General features: G+C 38.9%; 1 protein-coding gene across 3 annotated transcripts in view; it reads right to left on the minus strand.

Annotated features, from left to right (window-relative positions):
• LOC126297832 (intermembrane lipid transfer protein VPS13A-like) overlaps positions 1–27,537 on the minus strand; it is a 759,301-nt gene that overhangs the window by 356,452 nt on the left and 375,312 nt on the right. The window lies entirely within an intron of this gene.

The following is a 27,537-nucleotide window of genomic DNA, read 5'->3' on the forward strand; positions in this document are numbered from 1 at the left end:
AAATTCATATGTAGCTTCATATCCAAAAATGATGAGAAACTGATTATTCACTTTGATGGGCCCCTGTAAATGAGGTTGGTTTTATGAGTTTGTCTGGATTTCATCTATGGGGTGCCAGCTCACATTCATCGCAATGCAGCCAAAGGTCTGCAAAAGTATTTAATATAAATGCAGGCAGGATTTGCTACACAAAAATCATGTATGCCCTTACGTATTTTTTAATGTTTCACAAATTTGAGTTTATATCCAACAAGAACATAAAATTGAAAGTCACTGTTCACAATAAATCAATTTCAGTGCCTAACCAAGTTTCTTCAGATATTGGAGGCAGTTGAATAAACCACAATTAATTGTGTGAGTTATCTTTAGAAAACCGTTAAAGTTCCAGAGTACCTCAAACTATAAATTCCACAATGGCTAAACATTGAAACCTTCTAAGTGTGGCTTGTATCACACACAAGCTGAATTATAACAAGTCCATCAGACGCCCAAAAATTTCTGTGACTAAAAGTAGGAACTCTGAATAATTCACAGAAATGAACTAGAGACTATTTGTCAAAACACAGACTAACACAACCTGACCACCTCCAGTGGGGTCCAAACAAAAAAATGCTGCTGTTAACCCAGGAAACCTTGGTCAAGCACCACAGAAGTCAGTTAAAATATTGAACATGAAAATTGTTGAAATTCTTAATTTTAACCTTTTATACACATGTGATACAACAAATCACATGGAAATTTTCTGAGAAATGTTATGCTCTTATCTGTTTACTATTATCTGCCAGAGTTTATTTATCAGCAATAATTTCTATGGTTTTGAATTTATAAATGTAATTTAGAAAATTTAAAAATGGAAATGGATAGGTTACAGTTAGATATAGTGGGAATTAGTGAAATTTGGTGGCAGGAGGAACAAGACTTTTGGTCAGGTGAATACAGGGATATAAATACAAAATCAAATAGGGGTAATGCAGGAGTAGGTTTAATAATGAATTAAAAAATAGGAGTGCAGTAAGCTACTACAAACAGCACAGTTAACACATTATTGTGGCCAAGATAGACACGAAGTCCATGCCTACTACAGCAGTTTATATCCCAACTAGCTCTGCAGATGATGCAGAAATTGATGAAATGTATGGTGAGATGAAAGAAATTATTCAGAGAGTGAAGGGAGCCAAAAATTTAATAGTCATGGGTGACTGGAATTCGGTAGTAGGAAAAGGAACAGAACAAAACATAGTAGGTGAATATGGAATGGAGATAAGGAATGAAAGAGAATGCTGCCTGGTAGAATTTTGCACTGAGCATAACCTATTCATAGCTAACACTTGGTTCATGAATCATGAAAGAAGGTTGTATACATGGAAGAAGCCTGGAGATACTAGAAGGTATCAGACAGATTATATAATGGTAAGACAGAGATTTAGGAATCAGGTTTTAAAGTGTAGGACATTTCCAGGCCAATGTGGAGTCTGACCAGAATCTCTTGGTTATGAACTGTAGATTAAAACTGAAGAAACTACAAAAAGGTTGGAATGTAAGGAGATGGGACCTGACTAAACCAGAGGTTGTACAGAGTTTCAGGGAGAGCATAAGGGACCAATTGACATGAATTGGGGGAAAGAAATACAGTAGAAGACGAATGGGAAGCTCTGAGGGATGAAGTAGTAAAGGCAGCAGAGGATCAAGTAGGTAAAAAGATGAGGGCTAGTACAAATCCTTGGGTAACAGAAGAAATATTGAATTTCATTGATGAAAGAAGAAAATATAAAAGTGCAGTAAATGAAGCAGGCAAAAAGGAATACAAATGTCTCAAAAACGAAATCAACAGAAAGTACAACATGACTAAGCAGGGATGACTAGAGGACAAATGTAAGGATGTAGAGCCTTATCTCACTGGGGTAAGATAGATACTGCCTACAGAAAAATTAAAGAGACCTTGTATGAATATGAAGAGCTCAGATGGAAACCCAGTTCTAAGCAAAGAAGGGAAAGTATAAAGGTGGAAAGAGTATATAGAGGGTCTATACAAGGGCAGTGTACTTGAGGACAATAATATGGATATGGAAGAGGATGCAGTTGAAGATGAAATGGGAGATATGATACTGCATGAAGAGTTTGACAGAGCACTGTATGACCTGAGTTGACACAAGGCCCCGGGAGTAGACAACATTCCATTTGAACTACTGACAGCCTTGGGAGAGCCTGACCTGACAAAACTCTACCATCTGGTGAGCAAGATGTATGAGACAGGTGAAATACCCTCAGACTTCAAGAATAATATAATAATTCCAATCCCAATCAGAGCAGGTGTTGACAGATGTGAAAATTACCAAACTACCAGTTTAATAAGTCACAGCTGCAAAATAATAACATGAATTCTGTACAGACAAATGGAAAAACTGGTAGAAGCAGGCCTCAGGAAAGATCAGTTTGAATTCTGTAGAAATAGTGGAACATGTGACACAATACTGACCCTACAACTTATCTTAGAAGATAGATTAAGGAAAGGCAAACCTATGTTTCTAGCATTTGTAGACTTAGAGAACACTTTTGACAATGTTGATTGGAATACTTTCTTTCAAATTCTAAAGGTGGCAGGGGTAAAATACAGGGATCGAAAGGCTATTTACAATTTGTACTGAAACCAGATGGCAGTTATAAGAGGTGAGGGACATGAAAGGGAAGCAGTGGTTGGGAAGGGAGTGAGACAGGGTTGTAGCCTCTCCCCGATGTTACTCAATCTGTATATTGAGCAAGCAGTAAAGGAAAGAAAAGAAAGCTTCAGAGTACGTGGAGAAGAAGTAAAAACTTTGAGGTTCGCCGATGACATTGTAATTATGTCAGAGACAGCAGAGGACTTGCAAGAGCAATTGAATGGAATGGACAGTGTTTTGAAAGGAGGATATAAAATGAACATCAACAAAACCAAAACTAGGATAATAGAATGTAGTCGAATTAAGTCGGGTGGTGCTGAGAGAATTAGAGGATGAAATGAGACACTTAAAGTAGTAAAGGAGTTTTGCTATTTGAGGAGCAAAATAACTGATGATGGTTGAAGTAGAGAGGATATAAAATGTAGACTGGCAATGGCAAGGAAAGCATTTCTGAAGAAGAGAAATTTGTTAACATTGAGTATAGATTTAAGCATCAGGCAGTCGTTTCTGAAAGTATTTGTATGGAGTGTAGCCATGTATGGAAGTGAAACATGGACAATAAATAGTTTGGACAAGAAGAGAATAGAATCTTTTGAAATGTGGTGCTACAGAAGAATGCTGAAGATTAGATGGGTAGATCACATAACTAATGTGGAGGTACTGAAAAGAATTGGGGAGAAGATGAGTTTATGGAACATCTTGACTAGAAGAAGGGATCAGTTGGTAGGACATGTTCTGAGGCATCAAGGATCACCAATTTAGTATTGGAGGGCAGCGTGGAGGGTAAAAATCGTAGAGGAAGACCAAGAGATGAATACACTAAGCAGATGCAGTAGGATGTAGGTTGCAGTAGGTACTGGGAGATGAAGGAGCTTGCACAGGATAGTGGAACATGGAGAGTTGCATCAAACCAGTCTCAGGAATGAAGACCACAACAACAACAACAACTACAGCAACAACAAGTGTAAATATTACAAAAAATTAAATTATACATTAAATACTTTTCTATATATATAACGTTTACAGTACTGCCACAACTTTTAACGTTTCTCTGTTTATTAATAAGGAAAGCTGTTTTTAATTGCATGAAATCCTCTTTTCAGCTTCTCATAATTTCAGTAAATCTATTACAGTCCAATACAGATGTATGAAATATATCTGAAGACACCTCATTTATGCAATCGCATAATGCGTTGTCGTCATATTCACTTTTACAGTTCAGGAATTATTTATAACACTTAACTTACAAAAACTTATAAACCCAAGGGGATATGGAAGGCACATCTTATTGTGGGTGACCATCTATTTTCTCTGCTTCAAATGAGCTCTTCAGTGAAATATACAGTTTAGTATTTATTCATTTTGGAATGAGCTTTAATTTTGCACTGGATACAAAAAGCAGGCATGAGAAACCAGCAGCCATTGTGCTGTCCAATAGACAGGTTTTCCCAGTCATGCAGTCACCATAGCAGCCAGTGGAAGTCCATATACAACCCCGTCTATGCATCATAGTGTGAAACTGGCCCTCCATCCACTCCTGTCAAACTGATTTCAGTTGTCAACACGAATATGATGGGATCTTATTCTCCGCCTGTGTTCCTGTGGTTCTGTGTTTGTGACTGAATAAATTCTCTCTTCCCTTTACAATAGGCTGTTGTGTTACAACTGTTTACAATAAGTGTCTTGCTTTTCAACAATAAGCCACTACCAGTGTCAGTTGCTATGGGTAGCAATGTGACATCAAGTTCCAAGTGTCATATCTGACTTCTTACAGTGGCAGTATGATATAACAAGCCACTCACAAATTCAGTGCTGATTAATAGTACTATGTGAGTAGCCACTCAACCTAAAACCTTCCTTCTATGCCAAGTACATAAATTATCATCACACACACGTACATATGGTTGCCATCCATCAAGGCAATACACTACCATCTGTGAAGGCAAAACACCACACCATTTCTTATTAACTATTTCAGAGTAATTAATTTTCCTCATCTGATTCGGCAGTTTTCAAATACTTGATTCAGCAGTCTTCAAATACTATCTGAATTACCAAATATGAACTTCACATGATATCCAAAAGTAGTACAATTATGATCACAAGAAAGTCATGTGTCATGAGTCATTCTCAGTAGATGTTTTCACACACATATATATAAAACGTGTTTGTTTATTTGTTGTCATAACCTACCAGTTTCTGAGTGTTAGACGACGTGCATTTAGTTGTGGTCAGGAGTGATCTATACTTTGAAAATTTTAAAACACATATTTTTTATTACATTCCAGAAAGACAATTTACAATAGCTTTATGTCTGAAAAATGAGCAATAGAGTGATATAAACAAATGCTGTTATTAATAAATGTACAGTCTTGAAAGAACAATGTTTCACTTAAAATGAAAGTGTCAGACCCATTCAAGAAGTGTTCAACAAACATGAGTGTACATGTATGTCCTCTGAAATCACTAGGGATTAAACCTCACGAACACATTTGACCCGCTGTCATCAAGAGTATGTATACTTTGGATATTACTCTGACAGAGTACAGTTATTTGTGTGTGGTTGTCAGCCAATCATGGATCAGCATTGATCTCCAAGTATATTGCCTTGTGAAGCCCAACTGTGATGAATTAATTCCATTATTAGTGCAAAAGGGGACATTGTATTATTTCAGTCTCTCTACTGCAATTGCTCATCAGTGTACAATTACATACAATGACAGCACACACACACATTGACAGTACTCATTTCCATATAAACAGTGGATGAAGACTATAACAGAAAAATAATTTAACTGGCAGAAGTACCAGCTTTTTGGGTATCCATGTATTAAAAACATATAAATACACAGATATCTTAAAAATATGTAGGTAAACAGAAGTGCTATGGATTGAAACTGCTTAACATCAGCTGTTATTGACTGAAGTTGTGATGCTTTATGAAGCATCATAAAGGTATGTGTTCCTCACTTCACCCTACAGGTTATAGGATATAATCAGTGTATGGTTTGCATCCAAATACTATTCAAACGCTCAGTTACATTGTTAACAGTGAATGTTAGCACCCCTTAAGACATTGGAAATCTTAAGCCTAAAATTATAACATACTGTATTTATTTGCATTTGCATACTCTATTTTATTGATTACAATGTAAGACAGGTATGTATAAATGTACTAAACAACCCTGAACTGTATTTAAATGCATAAAATGTGAATTAAAACATGTATGCATTCCATAACAGATTATCAATATATTCTCATACTCCATAGAAGGAGAGGTAAGGTAGGTAAGTGTTAAGCTCCGCTTGGCGCGAAGACCCACATCATAGTTTTGAATTGACTGCAGTTCATTGAAGGAGTAGACTACCAGCTAGCTGGTGGTCTGCCTTATTGTAACATATTGTTCCATGAAAATTCTTGCTGGCAGGTTGCTCCGGAGAGGATAAACTGAGATAAGGTTGCTTTTTACTAATTACAAGTTAACTTATTTTACTTGAAAATTGTATAATGCAGGCTTTCAAAAGAAGAGCCAGTGAACCACTAGTTGACATTACTGCCATTCACTTTCAAGTGGAAATAAATCTTCAACTTGATCCCTAAAATCAATATGGCACATTTGACAGGAAATGGCAAAATAGGGCAAATCCTCACATACATTCAGTGGTAAATCCCCACAGCTTCAACAATGTAACAACAATTCTTCAATGATAACCCCACAAAAGATGACATTCAACCTGCACTGTCCACCCCCCTTAGCTGAGTGGCCAGCGCAGCAGAATGCCATGCCAAGGGGCCTGGGTTTGATTCCTGTCTGGGGCAGGAGATTTTGTCCACTCAGGGGCATGTTGTTGTGTTGTCATCATCATTATTTCATCCCCATCTCCGATGTGCAAGTTACCCAATGTGGCATCAAATGGAATAAGTACTTGCTCTCGGCAGCTGAACTTCCCTGTTTGGGGACTCCCAGCCCACAGTGCCGTACACTCATTTTCCATTTCAACTCACCCTACATGGGATTATCTCACTGAAATATATAATTCAACTGCCCACAATAAACATTAAGAGGAAACACTCTGGCAAGGAAATCTGTGAATCTAATGTTGACACCCAATAAAGAAAGAATTGAAGAAGAATCCATGGGGAAATAAAAGCTTGTTACTGAAAACAAAAAACGCACCAAAGCAAGAAAATATGGAAACAAAATGACATAAGCCATATTTCATTCATCAGTGCCAAAAAAAGTAAGAAGACAGGTCAAACAGCCAATTGATTATTCTTTGAGGTCAGATTCAGACTTCTCAGTTCATGGCAGTACATCAGATACACACACTGACTTACTATTTGGCAACAAATAGGGAATAGAAGAGGAACAAGAGCCTGGGATGTCAAGGAAGACTCATTTTTCACTATTACTTAATGAATCTGCTGTAGTAAAAGTGAGAGGAAAAGCTAAAAGCTCATTATAATTCTTGGTGGCCAAGGTAATTCCAGTAGATCAAGAGGAACTTACTGGTATAGTGGCATCTTTCTGAAAAAAATTTCTAGCTTATTGAGAATGAATATGAAGAGGAATCTTATTATATGTGGAGACTTCAACACTGACATGGGAAAAGACACAAAAGTAAGACAGTATTTTGAAGAATTGTTAGTACAGCATAACATGAAAGTAACAATAACTAAACCAACCAAAGTCACATCACAAAGTGAGACAATTATTGACAACATAATTACTAATATGTTTAACTATGAGTCACATGTAGTTCAGACAGAAATATCTGATCATCATGGAAAACTAATCAGCTTTTGAGGAAGTAATGACACAGTATCAGAACCAAAACAAAAAACCAAAGAAATTAGGATCATCAGTGAACAAAATATCAACATCTTTAGAACAATGTTAAGTAAGGAAACCTGGAATGAAACCCTACAGGCCCAGAGTGTAAATGAAAAATATGATGCATTTATTTCAACAATTAAGTACCATTTTAATGTAGCATTTCCCAAAGTAAAGAGACAAGAAAGGCAGCAAGATCAAACACAGTGAAATACCATACAGTGAAATACCATACAAACCAGTGAAATACCAGACCAGTGAAGGAAGCTTCAGGATGTGAGACAGATGGGCGAAGCTGAAAACTATAAAATGTCAACAAAAAAAGTATAGAAAAAGAATAAGAGAAGCCAAAGCAAGAGCAATTGACACCACTATAGTGAACTCAAAAAACAAGGCAAAGGCAGCTTGGAACGCAATCAGTGCTGAAAGAAAGGAAAAAGATGGGTCAAATAAAGAAGAAGGTATTAGGTCAATTAAAATAGACAACACAGTGGTCACAAACGGTATGGAAATGGCAAACATACTGAATAATAATATATCAGTGTAGAAGGAAACTTAAAATTGTAAAGAAATAGTCAAAAACAGAAGGGTATTAAGGTACCAAAAAGATCATGTAGTACTATTTTCTGAAGACGAGTTATGGAAGATGAATTGCAGAAAACTATACAGAATCTGAAGTCCAAGAAATCAGCTGGTGATGATGAAATATCAAATCATGTAATAAAGCTGGTATGTGAAGAGACAATAACACCACTTCTGAACATAGCAAACTGTTCTTTCAGAGATGCAATTTTTCCAGAAAAACTGAAGATAATGAAGATAGTGCCAGTGTACAAGAAAGGGTATAAGGATGATCCCAACAGCTACAGACCAGTTTCACTGATATCAGGTTTCTCAAAAATCCTAGAAATGGTTATGCATACCAGATTAGTTAACTATTTAGACAAACATAACGTTCTCATACCCTCACAACATGGTTTCAGAAAGGGTAAATCTACAGAATCAGCAATTGCCAGTCTAACAGAATACATTTTACAGTCCTTAGATGAGAAAAAGATTGTATCTGCAATGTTTCTTGATCTTTCAAAGGCATTTGACACCATTGACAATGAAATGCTGATACAAAAATTAAGCAACTATGGCATTCAGGGGCAACCAGGTGAATGGATAAAATCATACTTGTGCAACCGCAAGCAGTATGTATCATTAGGAAACACATATCAATCAGAAACCAAACCCATCAAATATGGAGTGCCACAGGGTTCAGTAATGGGGCCATTGTTATTTAAAGTGTTTGTTAATGATATAGGTGTTGAGGAGGAAGAAAAGAAAATATTGTATGCTGATGACATGACAATACTAAATAGTGACCAAAATATGGAACAGCCTGAGAGAAAAGCATACATATCTGCAAATGTCACAGCTCAATGGCTACTGGAAAATGAACTGGTTATAAATCTAAAAAAGACTATGTATGCAGTGTTTAAAAACAAGGAAAAGGCTGTAGACATGGATTTAGAGGTTGATGGAACAAGGCTGGAAGAAGTAGAATCTGCTAGATTCTTAGGTATTCTTGTGGATAATGAACTGAAATGGAAAAAACATATTAATGATGTCTGTAAGAAACTGAGCTCTGTCATATTCTTAATGATGCAGCTATCATAGCATTCAGACAAGAACATTCTGTGTACAGTGTATCCTGGTGTGCAGAAACTGTTTCAAGAATTTAGGTATCTTATCTTTTTCATCATTATATGTATACAAACAATAGTGTACACCACAAAAGGTAGTGAGGACTGGATTAGAAATGCTAGTGTACACACCCACAATACAAGAAGGAAGAATGAAGTATGGAGCATACCCCACCGACTGGCAATGCTACAAAAAGGACCCCAGTGCTCTGGTATCAGACTACTAAGAAGTCTGCCCAAAAACCTGCAAGATAGTGTACTTCACAATGACTTTCCAAAGAAACTTAAAGACTATCTCATTGAAAGAGAGTTTTACAGTGTTGCAGAGAACTTATGCCATTAAATTTGTATATATTGTTATTCATTACGTGATGTAAAAATGTAAGCTAAAGGTTTAGAAAAATAAGTGATAAAGAATGTTAATACTTTGACATGTCCTATATAACACGTACATTTACTGTACACAGTGTAATCTTACAGGATCAAATAAAATTCAGTTCAGTTCAATTCAGGAAAGCTATGAAGATGTTTAACAAAAAGCTTACAGAATTCTACAATTTTACTGAGACACAGGAAGATTCATTCACTGGCACCAATAACGTGACAATGACACTGCTTAAACCCACGGGGATGCACAGAGCACAGTTATATAGCACAATGACTATCTCAGAAGGCCTAAAAAAGTACACTATTTACTAGGTACAGAGATAGCCTAGCTTTTGGCACAGAAATGTTTCAAGTTACCATGCTAATACTTTCATGGAAAAGATAGCAACATTTTTGTATAAAAATGTTTAAGCATTATCTTCAAATTTATGGAATATTTTAGTTCAGTATTGTGTTGGGTAACTTGGCTACAATACAACAACATTACAAAGGGTTATTTGAAGTATTTTTATTATGAAGTCATCCTTTTTTATCCATGTTAATCTCAAATAAGGCAAAGACCGATGCTGCGGGGCTCTACCACATTCTGAGGGGTAAAACAACGCAGATTTTTAAATTTTTGTTTGCTAAATCGTAAATTTATCTGTATATAATAATCAGACATAGCTGGATTTTGGATGGATTATAGATAACAAGCCAATCTATGATTTAAATTTCAAATTGTGCAAAAATTTTCCCCTCATTGACCACACTGTTGGAAACACTGAAAATTTTAGGGCTCTGTCCCCACTTATCATACTTTGCAGATATTGGTTTACTTAAATCTGCAATTTTATATAGCTGTGATATATTTTATGATTATTTTCAGTCATAATGGTCATATTTAGATGTTAGTCTAAGACTTATCTCCATATGGTATAGTCATTTTGGACATCTGTCATTTTTTGTAGGTATAACAAGTAGCTTGTGTTGCTGTTTTGTACAGTGTTTGTGACAGTTCATATTTTCATAATATCCATAATAATTGCATGTTACTTGGTGAACACTAACATTTCCAAGAAGCATGGCAATGGCATAATGTTTCCCTGTTTAAAGCAAAGCCTGTGTGATTCTCTAAAGTTCTTCCTACTAATGATTCTGATAACCCTCTTTTGTGTTCTGAAAGGACTAATGGTTGTATGAGGTATTATGCAAAATACCTGAGATTTGCATTGTACTGGTCAAACCAGAAGCAGTACGACATTCCACCACTAGATGTATCGAGGCATATGTCTTAGTTACCATGGCACAAAGTTGCATCATCTTTGGCGCATGCACTTCTGAGGTGAAGTTATGCATGTCACAACATGTTTCAGTCCTTCTGCAAATCATGAAATGGGCAGTGTGAAGGAGCAATGGATTTGCATTAAATTCTGTTTCCAGCTTAAGAGATGCAGCTGAAACCAACCGAATGCTGACAGAGGCATTTGGTGAGAGTGCACTGATTGAAGCAAGGACATTTGAATGTTTCAATTACTTCAAGGTAGGTTAAGAATATGTGGAAGACAACAAACATTCTGGTTGACACACCAGAAATGATCATGAACGTGTGTGATGTGATTGATGAACACCAAAAGCAGACAGTTCATGATATTTGTAACAAACTTGTGACGTCATATGGTATATGTCAACATGAACTCAACATGAAATGAATTGCAGCGAAGTTTGTCCCTTGTCTCCTCAGCATCAACCAATTAAAGCTCAGGATTCAGATGCGCACTGAGTTGCAAGAAAGAGTTTGAGAGTGTCCAAAATTCGCATGCAGAGTCATAACAGGTGATGAATCTTGGATCTATGGTTATGACTCTTAAACGAAGCAGCAATCATTATAATGGAAAACATCATCTTCTCCAAGGCTGAAAAAAGCTAAACAAATTTGCTCCAATATGAAGTCAATACTGATTTTTTTTCTGACATTTGGGAATAGTGTATAAGGTGCTTTTTGCTCCTGATCAGACTATCAATGGACAGTTTTACTGTCATGTTCGGAGGAAACTGAGGGAAAATATTTGGTGCAAATGAGCAGAGTTGAGGAAAAGACTGGTTGGTGAACCATGACAATGCACCTCCACACACCTCACTCACTGTGTAGGAATTCCGGGCCAAAAGCAACAAGGCAATGGTCCTCCATCATACCTAGTTAAATGTGACTCCTTCCTGTTCCTGAAAATGAAAATCACATAGAATGTGTGATGTTTCAACTCAATTGAAGACATTAAAGGGAAATTGTAATGGATCCTGAGCACCCTTCACCCTGTGAAATTCCAAGAGTGTTTCCAAAAATGGGAATATCACTGGGATCATTGCATGCATGCCTGGGGTGACTGTTTTAAGATGATGAAGGACAGTAGGAAGTAAGTGACTCCTGATTTCCTGCTCAATTATTCAGCCTTTTAGAATCCATATCTAACAACAACCTTATTTATCCTTTAAGTAAGGAGGAGACACATGTACATCCCACGTTATGTTAATCTGGGTCCACAAGCCAAAAAACTTTGTGTTATTAATATTTATGGCTGGTTTATAATTAATGGTGACAGATGGATGTTGGACATTTATATTTTATATATTGTGAAAATGTAATGCCACTGTTTTATTGTTGTTTAGAATTAGCTGGTTTGAGAGGAACCACTCACTGACAAAATTTTTATTAATTTTTATTTTTTCTATATTTCGAAAATTGTATTTTTTTAGACTTTATTAAAACTGTCATGTCAGCATCAAATAATACTGTTGTGTGGTAGTCAGAATTCTAGTTCAGGTTATTAATATAAAATAATATGAAAAATAAGTGTTCAGATCAAAACATTTGTGGAATATTACAGGCACCTTGGGCTGCATTTGGTCAGCATTCAGATGTTAATTTATGTAATGCAAAGTTTTTTGTCTACAACTGATAATTTAATATACTACAGATGATAACTTAATATACTACACGATAGTTCTCATGTTTCCTAAGGAGAATGGTGTGGGCAGTCAAGTTCAGTGCTATTAGTAATCATACCAATATTCCTCTTTCTAAATCATTTTTGTTGATGAATTTTATCACTTTGATGTACATAATACATTGTAACACAATTGAGAAATTGGAGAGCAAAGTAAATGGGTGGTAATTATACATATTATCTTTCCCTCGTGCTCTGTAAATGTGTATGATTTTACAAGTTTGCAGAAATTCTAAAAAAATCATGAAAGAAAACAGCTGTTACAAAGATATTTTAGAAGTTGCATTAAATTTTGTAAACATTTGTCTACAATCATGCTATGCATGACATCAGTGCCAGAAGGGTGTGTATTTCGTTAGTGCTTTGGTAGCTTTTTCTTCTTTTGTTACATTAGCAAGAATCACTGAACAAACAATGCAGGCTTCCATGGCTGATGTTTCAAGTTTTGGTGATACTTGTTTTATGGGCATCACGTCAGGGCCCAAGACAGATTCCTCTGCCTAAAATTTCATCTTCCAATACTGGAGACATCATTAGAGGCTGTAACAACTCAAAAAGCTGTTACAATCTCAAACAAGCTCAGCAAGCCAAACTTCATATGTATTCAGACAGAGTCAGTTGGTGATGGCATCAGGCCACTGTCTAAGATCATGAAATCATGTCAATACGGTATTTAATACTATGGCTACATTGTGTACAATTTCAGTCCTTTTTCTTTTCTTCTAAAGCTGTTTTTGCGTTTCTGAATTACTTTGGCCTCTCTATCCATAGTAGCAAGGTAATGATTAAATACTGACAAAACCATGGTATCAGACAAATGTATTTGGTGGTTACCTGCACTCAGTGCGTTTTGCTAAGGCCAATTTCTCCAAGTTGCCCAGACAATAATTACACTTCAGTTCCTTAAGGTGGGTGTTACTGCTTCTTTTTGTAGTTTCTATGTTCACTTGACCATATGTGCAAGGAATTTTACACACTCTGGCTGTGACAAGTTCATTCACATGGACTGCATCACCCAACTAATTTGATGATCTGAAGACCAATTCTTTCGTAACACTTTTTGTAGGTGCTGCAATTCTTCACCAAGGCTCTCCTTTTCCTAAAGTGTTTGAGCTGTATGGAGCAGAGTGTTTTACAATGAATTACTTTGTGATCGATGGCAATGGGTTCAAGAGAAAAAATAGAGATCAATTTATGTAGGTTTTCTATATACAGGGTGGTCAGAAACAGTCTGAAAAGCTTGTGAGAGGGCTGCAAGGAACGATGTGCTATGAAATAATTTTGAAGGAAAAAATTCAGTACACTGTGCTATTTCTGAGTTAATTGACATTGAAGTTGCACAGTTAGGTTATTGTGCATTCAAATTCAAGTGGCCCACCAGACATGGTGTTGGCAAACATGTTCTTTGTTTGGTTTCCTACAACTGAACAAGGCAACATTACCAAAATTGGATATACACTCCTGGAAATGGAAAAAAGAACACATTGACACCGGTGTGTCAGACCCACCATACTTGCTCCGGACACTGCGAGAGGGCTGTACAAGCAATGATCACACGCACGGCACAGCGGACACACCAGGAACCGCGGTGTTGGCCGTCGAATGGCGCTAGCTGCCCAGCATTTGTGCACCACCGCCGTCAGTGTCAGCCACTTTGCCGTGGCATACGGAGCTCCATCGCAGTCTTTAACACTGGTAGCATGCCGCGACAGCGTGGACATGAACCATATGTGCAGTTGATGGACTTTGAGCGAGGGCGTATAGTGGGCATGCGGGAGGCCGGGTGGACGTACCGTCGAATTGCTCAACACGTGGGGCGTGAGGTCTCCACAGTACATCGATGTTGTCGCCAGTGGTCGGCGGAAGGAGCACGTGCCCGTCGACCTGGGACCGGACCGCAGCGACACACGGATGCATGCCAAGACCGTAGGATCCTACGCAGTGCCGTAGGGGACCGCACCGCCACTTCCCAGCAAATTAGGGACACTGTTGCTCCTGGGGTATCGGCGAGGACCATTCGCAACGTCTCCATGAAGCTGGGCTACGGTCCCGCACACCGTTAGGCCGTCTTCCGCTCATGCCCCAACATCGTGCAGCCCGCCTCTAGTGGTGTTGCGACAGGCGTGAATGGAGGGACGAATGGAGACGTGTCGTCTTCAGCGATGAGAGTCGCTTCTGCCTTGGTGCCAATGATGGTTGTATGCGTGTTTGGCGCCGTGCAGGTGAGCGCCACAATCAGGACTGCATACAACCGAGGCACACAGGGCCAACACCCGGCATCATGGTGTGGGGGGCGATCTCCTACACTGGCCATACACCTCTGGTGATCATCGAGGGGACACTGAATAGTGCACGGTACATCCAAACCGTCATCGAACCCATCATTCTACCATTCCTAAACTGGCAAGGGAACTTGCTGTTCCAACAGGACCATGCTCGTCCGCATGTATCCCGTACCACCCAACATGCTCTAGAAGTTGTAAGTCAACTACCCTGGCCAGCAAGATCTCCGGATCTGTCCCCCATTCAGCATGTTTGGGACTGGATGAAGTGTCGTCTCACGCGGTCTGCACGTCCAGCACGAACGCTGGTCCAACTGAGGCGCCAGGTGGAAATGGCATGGCAAGCCGTTCCACAGGACTACATCCAGCATCTCTACGATCGTCTCCATGGGAGAATAGCAGCGTGCATTGCTGCGAAAGGTGGATATACACTGTACTAGTGCCGACATTGTGCATGCTCTGTTACCTGTGTCTATGTGCCTGTGGTTCTGTCAGTGTGATCATGTGATGTATCTGACCCCAGGAATGTGTCAATAAAGTTTCCCCTTCCTGGGTCAATGAATTCACGGTGTTCTTATTTCAATTTCCAGGAGTGTAGATTGTAGTACACAGTGAACCCAAGCCAAAGGCTGAGAAGTCTTTTGCACTGTCATCCAAGCTCTGAGAGCAGCTGACATTAATTGAGGACTCTTTTAGCATAACTCAACAAATACCTTTTTTTTCAAAACACACTTTTTAATGCACTCTGGTACTTTAATATGAGCCTAGCATAATGGCTAACAGAAAATAAGAGAAATCTGAGTATCTGCCATTGTAAAAGTTACCGAACATGGCAAATTATTACAAAACTTGACATCTCCATTCTTCAAGATTCCACAAAACTAAGCTAATCCTCCTTTTATACTGTATGATTGAAATTTAAAACATAAAATTTATAAGATACATTTAATAGCCTTTACACTTGCATGTGTTTATTGTTGGGCAATAATACAACACCCTATATAATAAATTGTTAGACCTGAATGAATTCTGAGCTGTATAATTCTCTTTCATATTCTTATACTCTTCCACTGTATCATTACTAGCTGTTGTACAATGAACATCATTATTAAGATGTTAGCAAATTCTGAATATTCTTAACAGTACAGGAGGTGAAAAGTGGAAAACAAAGCAGGAGTTGTCAGTCAAAAGAGTAAGATGTGTATGATTGTGCATTCAAATGACAATCTGAGCACAAACTATTACCATATTAAAATAACAAAGGAAACAACATGTTAAGCAGCATATTTGGATTTCAATTATCTTATTCTTTTGAAAGATTGTCTGAATATGAATAAGCCAAAAGTTATACAGGATAATTTCTTACTTTGACACATGAGAGTGAACTTACATAAAAGATGCAGAGGGAAGGAAGATGACAGAAGTAAACAAAGATCTATGTCAGTCTCACACTATATAACAGAAGAAATAGGATGAGAGACTCTAGTGTGTACGTCAGCATTCATAAAAGTGACAGGCAAGTCTGATATTATTTATAAGTTTGTACAATGAATATAATTGTCTGGACAGGTTATATTTATTTCAAATGCATTTTTCCATTAGTGTCTGGAGAAAGATTCAGGCATATTGGCAAAAGATATAAGCTGGAGAGTGCACTGCCTAAGAAGAATTGAAGCAGATGAACTCACGAGCTGCAGGAATGGGACATAGAGCAGACACAGTTCACTACAAAATTACAGCTACAATGCTTCTCTAGGGTTGTTGGCCTGCTCTCTTTCAAGATATTCTACAAATGATTCAACCTCAGCTTTGGAAATCTTTATACTAACAGTTTCTCAGCTTGTGGAGTGTTTGTTGTAGAGTTAAAGTCAGCTCTAGACTTGGAATTAAAAAAAAAAAAATTAGAACAGATTACAGATTGCACAAAATAAGGGCAAAAAGATTTTTCCATACTTAAAATGAAATAAAAATAATACAGTGACAGTTTGTTTTGACAGCCAGCAGAATCAACCCTTATTCAAACTGTCTATCGGAGAAGTATTTCACTCCAGACAGGTCTGATTGTATAATTGCACAATCTTAAAATATTCACAAAAGGAAGCATAATATGCTGTTAACTGCACATGGCTCGAGACTGACTCAGGAGAGGGGAACAAATGAAAGTGCATCTTCTATGGGGGACCATTTAAGTTCTTTAGAGCAAGATCTAATGAAAGAAGATGTAGAAAATCTTAGTCTCAGGTTTATTTCTGACTTTTCTGACTCTTGTGGCTTCCAAAACAAAAACTTCACACTGCTTATGAGTTACATTGAAAGCTCAAAGGTATTTAAAGGAATTAAGCATTATTTCTCCAAACGTGCCAATAGCTATTTGCCCCCTAACAGGGTTTTTAGCATTATTGACAAAGAACTACGGAAACACCAAACAATCACTCTGCCCTCAGAATTCTATGGCCTTTTGGGAAGGTTGGGATGGTTAAAGGTTGAGGTAGCAACTGGTATGATTTCAACATGAAATCAGTCTCCAAACATATAATCATAGCCAAGTAGCCTTTTAAAATGTCTGAGGCAAGGGTACTACATTATGTAAGAAGACTTAAGACCAAGACACAACGCCTTTTCAAAATGCTCACTTTGGTTCATGTACAGGTGCTTCAACTATGTTTGAAGCGCCTCAACTTCAAATCAGTGAATCATGTATGCAGAAATAAAGCTAATGACATAAAGAAGTTGACACCTTGTTTTGATAATGATTCAGAGGAAAGTAAAGAGTTCTATTCAAAGGTTGTACAGGGGAGTGCTAATGACACTGAAGACAAAATTCTGTATTATGAAGAACCTACACATTAAAGAGGGCTGTGTTTCAGAATTATTTTTGATTTCACACAGTATTAAATCTAAAAATTGTATTATAATATGTACTACAGCTTTATCACTATGAGTTTCATAATAGATTTAAGATGTGAGAAACAGATGTTGGTACTGTGGGAGTTATGTTCTTGTTCTCACTTAGAAGAAAAAATATAGATTTACTAATGCATTGTTAATTTCTTAGTTGATATTATCTGCAAAATGTAATATACTTAAGAGCCCATTGAATTTAAATGCTTAGAATGTATCTTTATAACACCTAACTTAATAAAATAAAAAAAAGGTGGACAAATAACATTTTGTAAATGTTTGTTATTTGTAACTTTTTTTCCTCAATAAAGACTATTAGTGATGAGCTTCAATTATCCCTTCTGCAGTCCCTACCAACATGGATGACCACTATTATGTGACTTCTGAAATTTTCCCAGCGTATTTCTTCTTCTAATAATTTCCGGGTATGCAGCAGGATCCTGTCAACATTCTGCCGCGATATTTTGGCCCAGAGACGTCCGGACATCATCAGGTGAGTACACAACTACTGAAGAGCCGAGGTGCTCTTCAGTAGTTGTGTACTCACCTGATGATGGCCAGATGTCTCTGGGCCGAAATATCGTGGCAGAATGTCGACAGGATCTGGCTGCATACCCGGAAATTATTGGAAGACCATTATTATGTTTACCAAAATTTTTTGAATCAACAGGTAAACAAAACTGTAAGAACCTTTCATGTAAAATTTTGTAAATGGCATATGCTGAGTTTTGTTACCACGGACCTCAAATGTATCTGACAGGACACTGGAATTGATGTGGACAAATGGCCCGATTGGCTAACTTAAATGATACTGAACTCAGAAAGGGAACAGCATATCAGATGTTTTTCTTAATAAGTATTTCCCTGTACAACCTTCCATGCAGAAACTTTACAAGCTTTTCTGACTGTCTCTGACAACCTTTTATACTTTGGCCGAGGGATCCATCAGTTCTTCTCTCTACCAACATGTCAAGGAAATATAGTTGGCTCTGTTTTGCAAGTTCCATAATGAAACTTAGATTATCATGGATGGAGTTTAAATGTTGCAGGAATTTGTGAATCTTTTGATAGTCAAAGTCAAGGATGCTTGAGAAATAAACTTATGCTGACTAAATATCCAGAAAGACTGGTAGGCTCCTATGGGAACATGGCATCCAGTGTGCTTCACAGTCTTGAACACAGATAAAATGTATTCTTCGTAGTTTTGAAGATGCTCTAAGTATCTGAAAGCTGGGTGTATCACATTCATACCTGACTACAACAACCAAGCAAATTAGCTGTTGCCAAGCACTGGTCAAATATAATCATGAAATGACTTTGGGTTCACCACGGTGGAAAATGCTGAGAAAATTTCCATTTCAGAGATTTTAGCGCAAGCTCTGAAAAACAAATGAACATCAAAGGGCACAGTGGGCAATTGGAGTCGAACTCAGCTACAAATAGTGGTGAGAGACCAGCAACAGTTCACATTCTGATTGGAGTGAGTACACATAACAGCAAGACTCACAGAACCTGAAGCAGATGGCTTGGTCAGTTCTTGAAATCTTGTGCATAAAATGTAAACAACTTTGCAGAAAACCTGGAAGCACACTATTAATGAATTGTGCTGAGAAAATCTGAGGGATCACAAAAGAGGAGGTATCAAAGCACTGGTAGACCTGGCTAAAAGAATCTGTGAGCCACAGTACTTGGAGGTCAAGCTTAATCATTTCAGAACTGCCACCATAAGAAATGGCTGGTGTCACAAAAAGATAAATTAGGCACTACACCCTAAAAGATCTGGAGCTATTAATTAAAAAGAACCAAGTTAAAGCAAACTTTCCTCCCATTCATAAACCTGGTCACAGACTTCATCAGCAAAGTACTCAGAAGACATGCTATTGACAATGTTTAATCCAACAAGAAAGATGAAGTATTATTTAAATATGGCAAAGGGCCTATGCATGCCATTTGCAGCAGCTGGAGTATATAAAATCCCTTGTACATGTGGTCAACTGTGCATAGGAACTACAAAAAGAAGCATTAACACACCCACCTTAAGGAGCACAAGAGCAACTGTCATCCAGGGAACACAGATAAATGGACAGTAGCAGAACATGCACCAGGACCAGAGAACCATCAACTTCAGTTCTCTTAGGCCATGGTTTTGCCAAGATCAAATCATTACTTTGCTAGGACATACAGGAAGGCCATAGCAATTCAAAATTACAAAAACAAATTTAATGGAAAAGAGGAGAGACTGATATTAGGCTTCTTGTGGGCCTCAGTGTATAAGCAAGTTGGCTTTCTTAGATTGTCTGAGATTGCAACTGTGTTCTGAGTTGTTATAGTTTATGATGATATCTCCAGTATTGGGAAACAGAATGTAAGGCAGATAGATATGCCTTGAACCATGGCCTAAATATCATAAAACTGCATTTTGATACTGCCTGGTCACATATTTACAATTTAATTTTCAATTTCTAATCTTCAGCTATTTTAGTAAAGTTATTACTGAAAATGTTTGCTGTTTTTGTGGACTAAACCTTTTCTTATTTTTATGTGTCTAAACTATATTATCATTTATTTTTTACTAATTACCAGTTTACTTTCTGATGAGGTTCCAAATTAATTTTAATTTATTTCTTGCATTATGGCTATAGTTATCATAATTACCTTTAATATGGTTTTATATATTTTGGTGTAGAGGGTAAAAACTGTAGGGGAAGGCAAACATCAGAATACATCCAGCAAATAGTTGAGGATACAGGTTGAAATTGATACTCTCATGTTTTATTCTCTTTTTTGGCTCATAATGCTAAGTCCTTTAGTGGTCGAACAATTTACAATTCTCCTACTAATATTTCCTCCACAGATAGGAAAGGCAGCTTCAAAATGCAGTACTAAGGTATCTAAAACCTTATCTGTCATTTATGCTACCTCAGTGACTGAATCCATTATACAAATAGACTTAGGATTGGAGATAGTTGTGTCTGGACTATGATTGCATGAAAGTCCTATAAGGGATGCCAATACATGTTACTTTCCCCCACACTGAAAGTGTGAAATATAATATGCTGTAAGATTAACAATTTTTAATATGATGTATCTTGATAATTACCAAGAGAGGCCATATAGAGTAGTTTAATACAGTGGTGTAGTGTAATACAGTGCTTATTTCAAAATAGAAGAACAACCTTTACAGGAAAATGACTTCCTTGAAAATAATTAAATATAATTTATAGTATTTTTAAACATATTGTGAAGTTGCATTGCCCTCACTCTGTGCCAGATTGTTACTTACCTAAAATAAGTATCTCAAATGTTATTATTATTGGTAATGGCAGAAAAAATCTGTAGATGACATATGCTTCCAAACTCAGCACAACAAACATGTAACAACAGAAGAGATATATGTGCAAGAGAAATGATGTTACTGAAAAAGTTGCTTGTATGTAAAATCAGGGAAAGCTTAAAGATAAATTGCAGAGTCTCACCATTAACATATCACATTTGAGTGTGTAATGCTTAACAAGCTAGTGCCACTGATGTATCTGACAGTTGTTTGTTATCACACATAAGCAGCTGTGCATTTGAAACCTTGTAGCTTACTGACTGAAGTATTACATCTGAGCCTCTACTGCCTTCAAACTTTTAAAACTTTGTACACACACACACACACACACACACACACACACACACACACACACACACACACACTAGTGTTCCTGAAACTTCCTGGCAGATTAAAATAGTGTGCTGGAATAAGACTTGAACTCAGGACCTCTCGTGGGCAAGTGCTCTACCATCTGCACAACCCAACCATGACTCAGAACTTCCATCAGTACCTTGTCTCTCACTTTAGAAACTTCACAGAAGCTCTCCTGTGAACCTTACAGAACTAGCACTTCTGGAAGAAAGGATATTGCAGAGACATGGCTTAGCCAAAGACTGAGGATGTTTGCAGAATGAAATTTTCACTCTACAGCTGAGTATGCAATGATATGAAACTTCCTGGAAGTATAAACTGTGTGCTGGATCAAGATTTGAACTTGGGACCCTTGCCTTTTGCGGGCACGTGCTCTATCATGGGTCATGAGTCATGCTTGGGTAACTCAGATGGTCGAGCATTTTCCTATGAATGCAAAGGTCCTGAGCTCAAGTCATAGTCTGCCACACAGTTTTAATGTCGCAGGCAGTTTCATATCAGTTCACACTCCACTGGGGACAGAAAATTTGATTCTGGTTCATTGCCAAGGCTGTCACTAAGCCATGTGCCATGTGTCCACAACATTGTTTCTTCCAGGAGTGCTGGTTCTGCTAGGTCTGAAGTCTGGAAGGTAGGAGATGAGGTACTGGCAGAAGAAAAACTGTGAGAACAGGTCATGAGTTTTGCTTGGAAAGCTCAGACGGTAGAGCACTTGCTTGCAAAATGTAAACGTCCCGAGTTAGAGTCTCAGTCCAGCACACAGTTTTAATCTGCCAGGAAGTTTCATATCAGTGCCCACTTCATTGCAGAGTGAAAATTTCATTCTGAATCCTGTTCCTGTCAAGCACAATTATATTGTAGCACCTTTCACACTATTATATAATAAAAGTAGTTATCACAACAAAATAATTACAGATTTAATAAACCTTGGGGATTGTATAATGCAGTATCAGTATACATTGGTTACAAATCCACAACTGCATTTAAATTTAAGAATTTGACTCATTCTACATTGTAACATGAACATAAGAAAGAAATACACTGAAGAGTCAAGGAAACTGGTGCACCTGCCTAATATTGTGTAGGGTCCAAGCACACAGAAATGCCACAACATGGTGTGGCATGGATTCAACTAATGTCTGAAGTAGTTCTGGAAGGAACTGACACCATGAATCCTGCAGGGCTGTACCCCTAAACTGTGAGAGTATGAGGAGGTGATCTCTTTTCCTGAACAGCACGTTGCAAGGCATCACAGATATGCTCAATAATGTTCATGTCTGAAGGATCTGGTGACCAGTGGAAGTGTTTAATCTCAGAAGAGTGTTCTGGGAGCCACTCTGTAGTAATTCTGGATGTATGGGGAGTTGTATTGTCCTGCTGGAATTGGCCCAGTCAGTCAGGATGCACAATGGACATGGATGGATGCAGGTGATCAGACAGGATGCTTACATATGTGTCACCTGTCAGAGTCATGTCTAGACATATGAGGAGTCCCATATCATTCCAACTGCACATGCCTCACACCATTACAGAGCCTCCACCAGCTTGAATGGTCGCCTGCTGATATGCAGAGTCCATGGATTCATAACGTTCCTCCAAACCAGTACATGTCCATACACTCGATTCAATTTGAAACAAGACTAGTCTGACCAGACAACATGTACCAGTCATCAATAGTCTTATGTTGGTGTTTACGGGCCAAGGTGAGGCATAAACCTCTGTGTTTTGCAGTCACCCAGGATACATGACTGGGCCTTCAGCTCTGAAAGCCCATATTGATGATCTTTCATTGAATGGTTCACACGCTGACACTTGTTGATGGTCCAGCATTGAAATCTGCAGCAACTTGTGGAAGGGTTGCACTTCCATCATGTTGAATCATTCTCTTCAGTCATTGTTGGTCCCATTCTTGCAGGATCTTTTTCCGGCTGCAGAAGTGTCAGAGATCTGATGTTTTACTGGATTCCTGATGTTCATGGTATACTCATGAAATGGTCATATGGGAAGATCCCCACTTCATTGCTACCTCAGAGATGTTGTTCACATTGAAAATGCGCCGACTATAACACCATGTTCAAACTTACATAAATCTCGATAACCTGGTATTATAGCAGCAGAGTGTCGTCCTAACCGCCATCTGCTTCACGTCTGCTGTGCAGCGAGCTACGTTAATTTAAGTATTAACTGTATTTTTCTTACTTGTCACTTCTTCTTCGGTATGTTTTTGCTTTTAGGAAGCTTTAATTGCTGAGTGCTATTAATAGTGTTCCATAGATTTCGTGTTTGTTTTGAATACAGTCAGAGAGAGTCTCTTTAGTCAGCCATAGTGCCAGTAGTGTCAGTGTCGTCCTAACCGCCGTCTGCTTCACGTCTGCTGTGCAGCGAGCTACGTTAATTTAAGTATTAACTGTATTTTTCTTACTTGTCACTTCTTCTTCGCTATGTTTTTGCTTTTAGGAAGCTTTAATTGTTGAGTGCTATTAATAGTGTTCCATAGATTTCGTGTTTGTTTTGAATACAGTCAGAGAGAGTCCCTTTAGTCAGCCATAGTGCCAGTAGTGTCAGTGTCGTCCTAAACGCCATCTGCTTCATGTCTGCTGTGCAGTAAGCTATGTTAATTTAAGTATTAACTGTATTTTTCTTACTTGTCACTTCTTCTTCCATGTGTTTTTGCTTTTAGGAAGCTTTAATTGTCGAGTGCTATTAATAGTGTTCCATAGATTTTGTGTTTGTTTTGAATACAGTCAGAGAGTCCCTTTAGTCAGCCATAGTGCCAGTAGTGCTAGTGTTTGTTTTCAATACAGTCCAGAGACAGGTAGTGCTATTTTCATTGTTTTCTACGAGAAGTGGTTAGCAATCACAGTTTAGTCAATAATGAGCTGCCTTTAGTGAATTAATAGTCTAGTTAAAAGTTGATTAAGTCTCTTCAGTAAACTGATTCCTTAGGATGGATAGGATGTGTGACTGCTGTGTAAGGATGCAGGAGGAGCTGGCCGCTGTTCACGAACACCTGAACATGTTGATGGCCGCCGCCGTCAGCCGTCTTCAGCCTGCTGCCTCGAAGTGTAGCGGCTGTGGGGAGTACGGTGCGTCGCAAGATACAGCGCAGGTGGTACATGCTTCACCCACTGTCCCTGCTGTCGAGACATCTTCACGGGCACCGGGCGCGGTTGGGACACCCTCTCCCCAAGGGGAGTGGCGGGTTCAGCGGCGTTCACGGCGCACGAGGCAGAGAGAAAATGTGGAGGCTGGCCGTGTGGCATCACCCGCTCTGCCTGTGAGTGGACAAGTGGCTGCTCCTTCAGTAAGGTCTGAGCGGACACATGGGGGGAGGGGTTTATTAGTTATTGGGAGCTCCAACATTAGGCGGGTGATGGAGCCCCTTAGGGAAATAGCGGAAAGGTTGGGGAAGAAGGCCAGTGTTCACTCTGTCTGCTTGCCGGGGGGTCTCATCCAAGATGTGGAGGAGGCCCTGCCGGCGGCGATAGAGAGCACTGGGTGCACCCGAGTGCAAATTGTTGCTCATGTAGGCACCAATGACTCCTGCTGTCTGGGTTCAGAGATTATCCGCAGTTCGTACAGGCGGTTGGCGGAATTGGTGAAGGCGGAAAGCCTCACTCACGGGGTGGTATCAGGGGTAACTATTTGTAGTATCGTTCCCAGAACCGATCGCGGTCCTCTAGTATGGAGCCGAGTGGAAGGCTTGGACCAGAGGCTCAGACGATTCTGCGGAGAGTTGGGGTGCAAATTTCTCAACCTCCGCTATCGGGTGGAGAAATGTAGGGTCATCCTAAATAGGTGAGACGTGCACTACAGGCCGGAAGCGGCTACAAGGGTAGCGGAGTACGTGTGGAGTGCACATGGGGGTTTTTTAGGTTAGAGAATTCCCTCCCTAGGCCCGACAAGATGCCTCCTGAGATGTAGGAGTAGGCAAAATGCAACAGGGAATAATTGCAGGAGCGTCTATTGAAATGTCCCAGAACTGCTTTCATTAATAAACGGTCACAACACCCATATAGTACTAGGGACAGAAAGTTGGCTGAAACCAGACGTAAACAGTAATGAAATCCTAAACTCAGATTGTAATGTATACTGCAGAGACAGGCTGCACAGTGAAGGGGGAGGCGTGTTTATAGCGATAAGAAGTGCAATAGTATCGAAGGAAATTGACGGAGATCCGAATTGTGAAATGAGTTGGGTGAAGGTCATGGTTAAAGCAGGCTCAGACATGGTAATTGGATGTCTCTATAGGCCCCCGGGCTCAGCAGCTGTTGTGGCTGAGCACCTGAAGAATAATTTGGAAAATATTTCGAGTAGATTTCCCCACCATGTTATAGTTCTGGGTGGAGATTTTAATTTGCCGGATATAGACTGGGAGACTCAAACGTTCATTACGGGAGGCAGGGACAAAGAATCCAGTGAAATATTTTTAAGTGCTTTATCTGAAAACTACCTTGAGCTGTTAAACAGAGAACCGACCCGTGGCGATAACATGTAAGATCTTCTGGTGACAAACAGACCCGAACTATTTGAATCAGTTAATGCAGAACAGGGAATCAGCGGTCATAAAGCGGTTACTGCATCAATGATTTCAGCTGTAAATAGAAATATTAAAAAAGGTAGGAAGATTTTTCTGTTTAGCAAAAGTGACAAAAAGCAGATTACAAAGTACCTGATGGCTCAACATAAAAGTTTCGTCTCAAGTACAGATAGTGTTGAGGATCAGTGGACAAATTTCAAAACCATCGTACAATATGCGTTAGATGAGTATGCGCCAAGCAAGATCATAAGAGATAGAAAAGAGCCACCGTGGTACAACAACCAAGTTAGAAAAGTGCTGCGGAAGCAGACGGAACTTCACAGCAAACATAAACTTAGCCAAAGCCTTGCAGACAAACAAAAATTACGCGAAGCGAAATGTAGTGTGAGGAGGGCTATGCGAGAGGTGTTCAATGAATTCGAAAGTAAAATTCTATGTACTGACTTGGCAGAAAACCCTAAGAAATTTTGGTCCTATGTCAAAGCAGTAGGTGGATCAAAACAAAATGTCCAGACACTCTGTGACCAAAATGGTACTGAAACAGAGGATGACAGACTAAAGGCCGAAATACTAAATGTCTTCTTCCAAAGCTATTTCACAGAGGAAGACTGCACTGTACTTCCTTCTCTAGATTGTCACACAGTCGACAAAATGGTAGATATCGAAATAGATGACAGAGGGATAGAGAAACAATTAAAATCACTCAAAAGAGGAAACGCCACGGGTCCTGACGGGATACCAGTTCGATTTTACACAGAGTACACAAAGGAACTTGCCCCCCTTCTTCCAGCGGTGTCCGTAGGTCTCTAGAAGAGCAAAGCATTCCAAAGGATTGGAAAAGGGCACAGGTCATCCCCGTTTTCAAGAAGGGACGTCGAACAGATGTGCAGAACTATAGACCTATATCTCTAACGTTGATAAGTTGTAGAATTTTGGAACACGTATTATGTTCGAGTATAATGTCTTTTCTGGAGACTAGAAATCTACTCTGTAGGAATCAGCATGGGTTTCGAAAAAAATGGTCGTGTAAAACCCAGCTCGCGCTATTCGTCCACGAGACCTAGAGGGCCATAGACACGGGTTCACAGGTAGATGTCATATTTCTTGACTTCCGCAAGGCGTTTGACACAGTTCCCCACAGTCGTTTAATGAACAAAGTAAGAGCATATGGACTATCAGACCAATTGTGTGATTGGATTGAGGAGTTCCTAGATAGCAGAACGCAGCATGTTAGTCTCAATGGAGAGAAGTCTTCCGAAGTAAGAGTGATTTCAGGTGTGCCGCAGGGGAGTGTCATAGGACCACTGCTATTCACAATATACATAAATGACGTGGTGGATGACATCGGAAGTTCACTGAGGCTTTTTGCAGATGATGCTGTGGTGTATTGAGAGGTTGCAACAATGGAAAATTGTACTGAAATGCAGGAGGATCTGCAGCGAATTTACGCATGGTGCACGGAATGGCAATTGAATCTCAATGTAGACAAGTGTAATGTGCTGCAAATACATAGAAAGTTAGATCCCTTATCATTTAGCTACAAAATAGCAGGTCAGCAACTGAAAGCAGTTA

Source organism: Schistocerca gregaria, chromosome X (genome assembly GCF_023897955.1).
Source record: "Schistocerca gregaria isolate iqSchGreg1 chromosome X, iqSchGreg1.2, whole genome shotgun sequence".
NCBI classification, from domain to species: domain Eukaryota; kingdom Metazoa; phylum Arthropoda; class Insecta; order Orthoptera; family Acrididae; genus Schistocerca; species Schistocerca gregaria.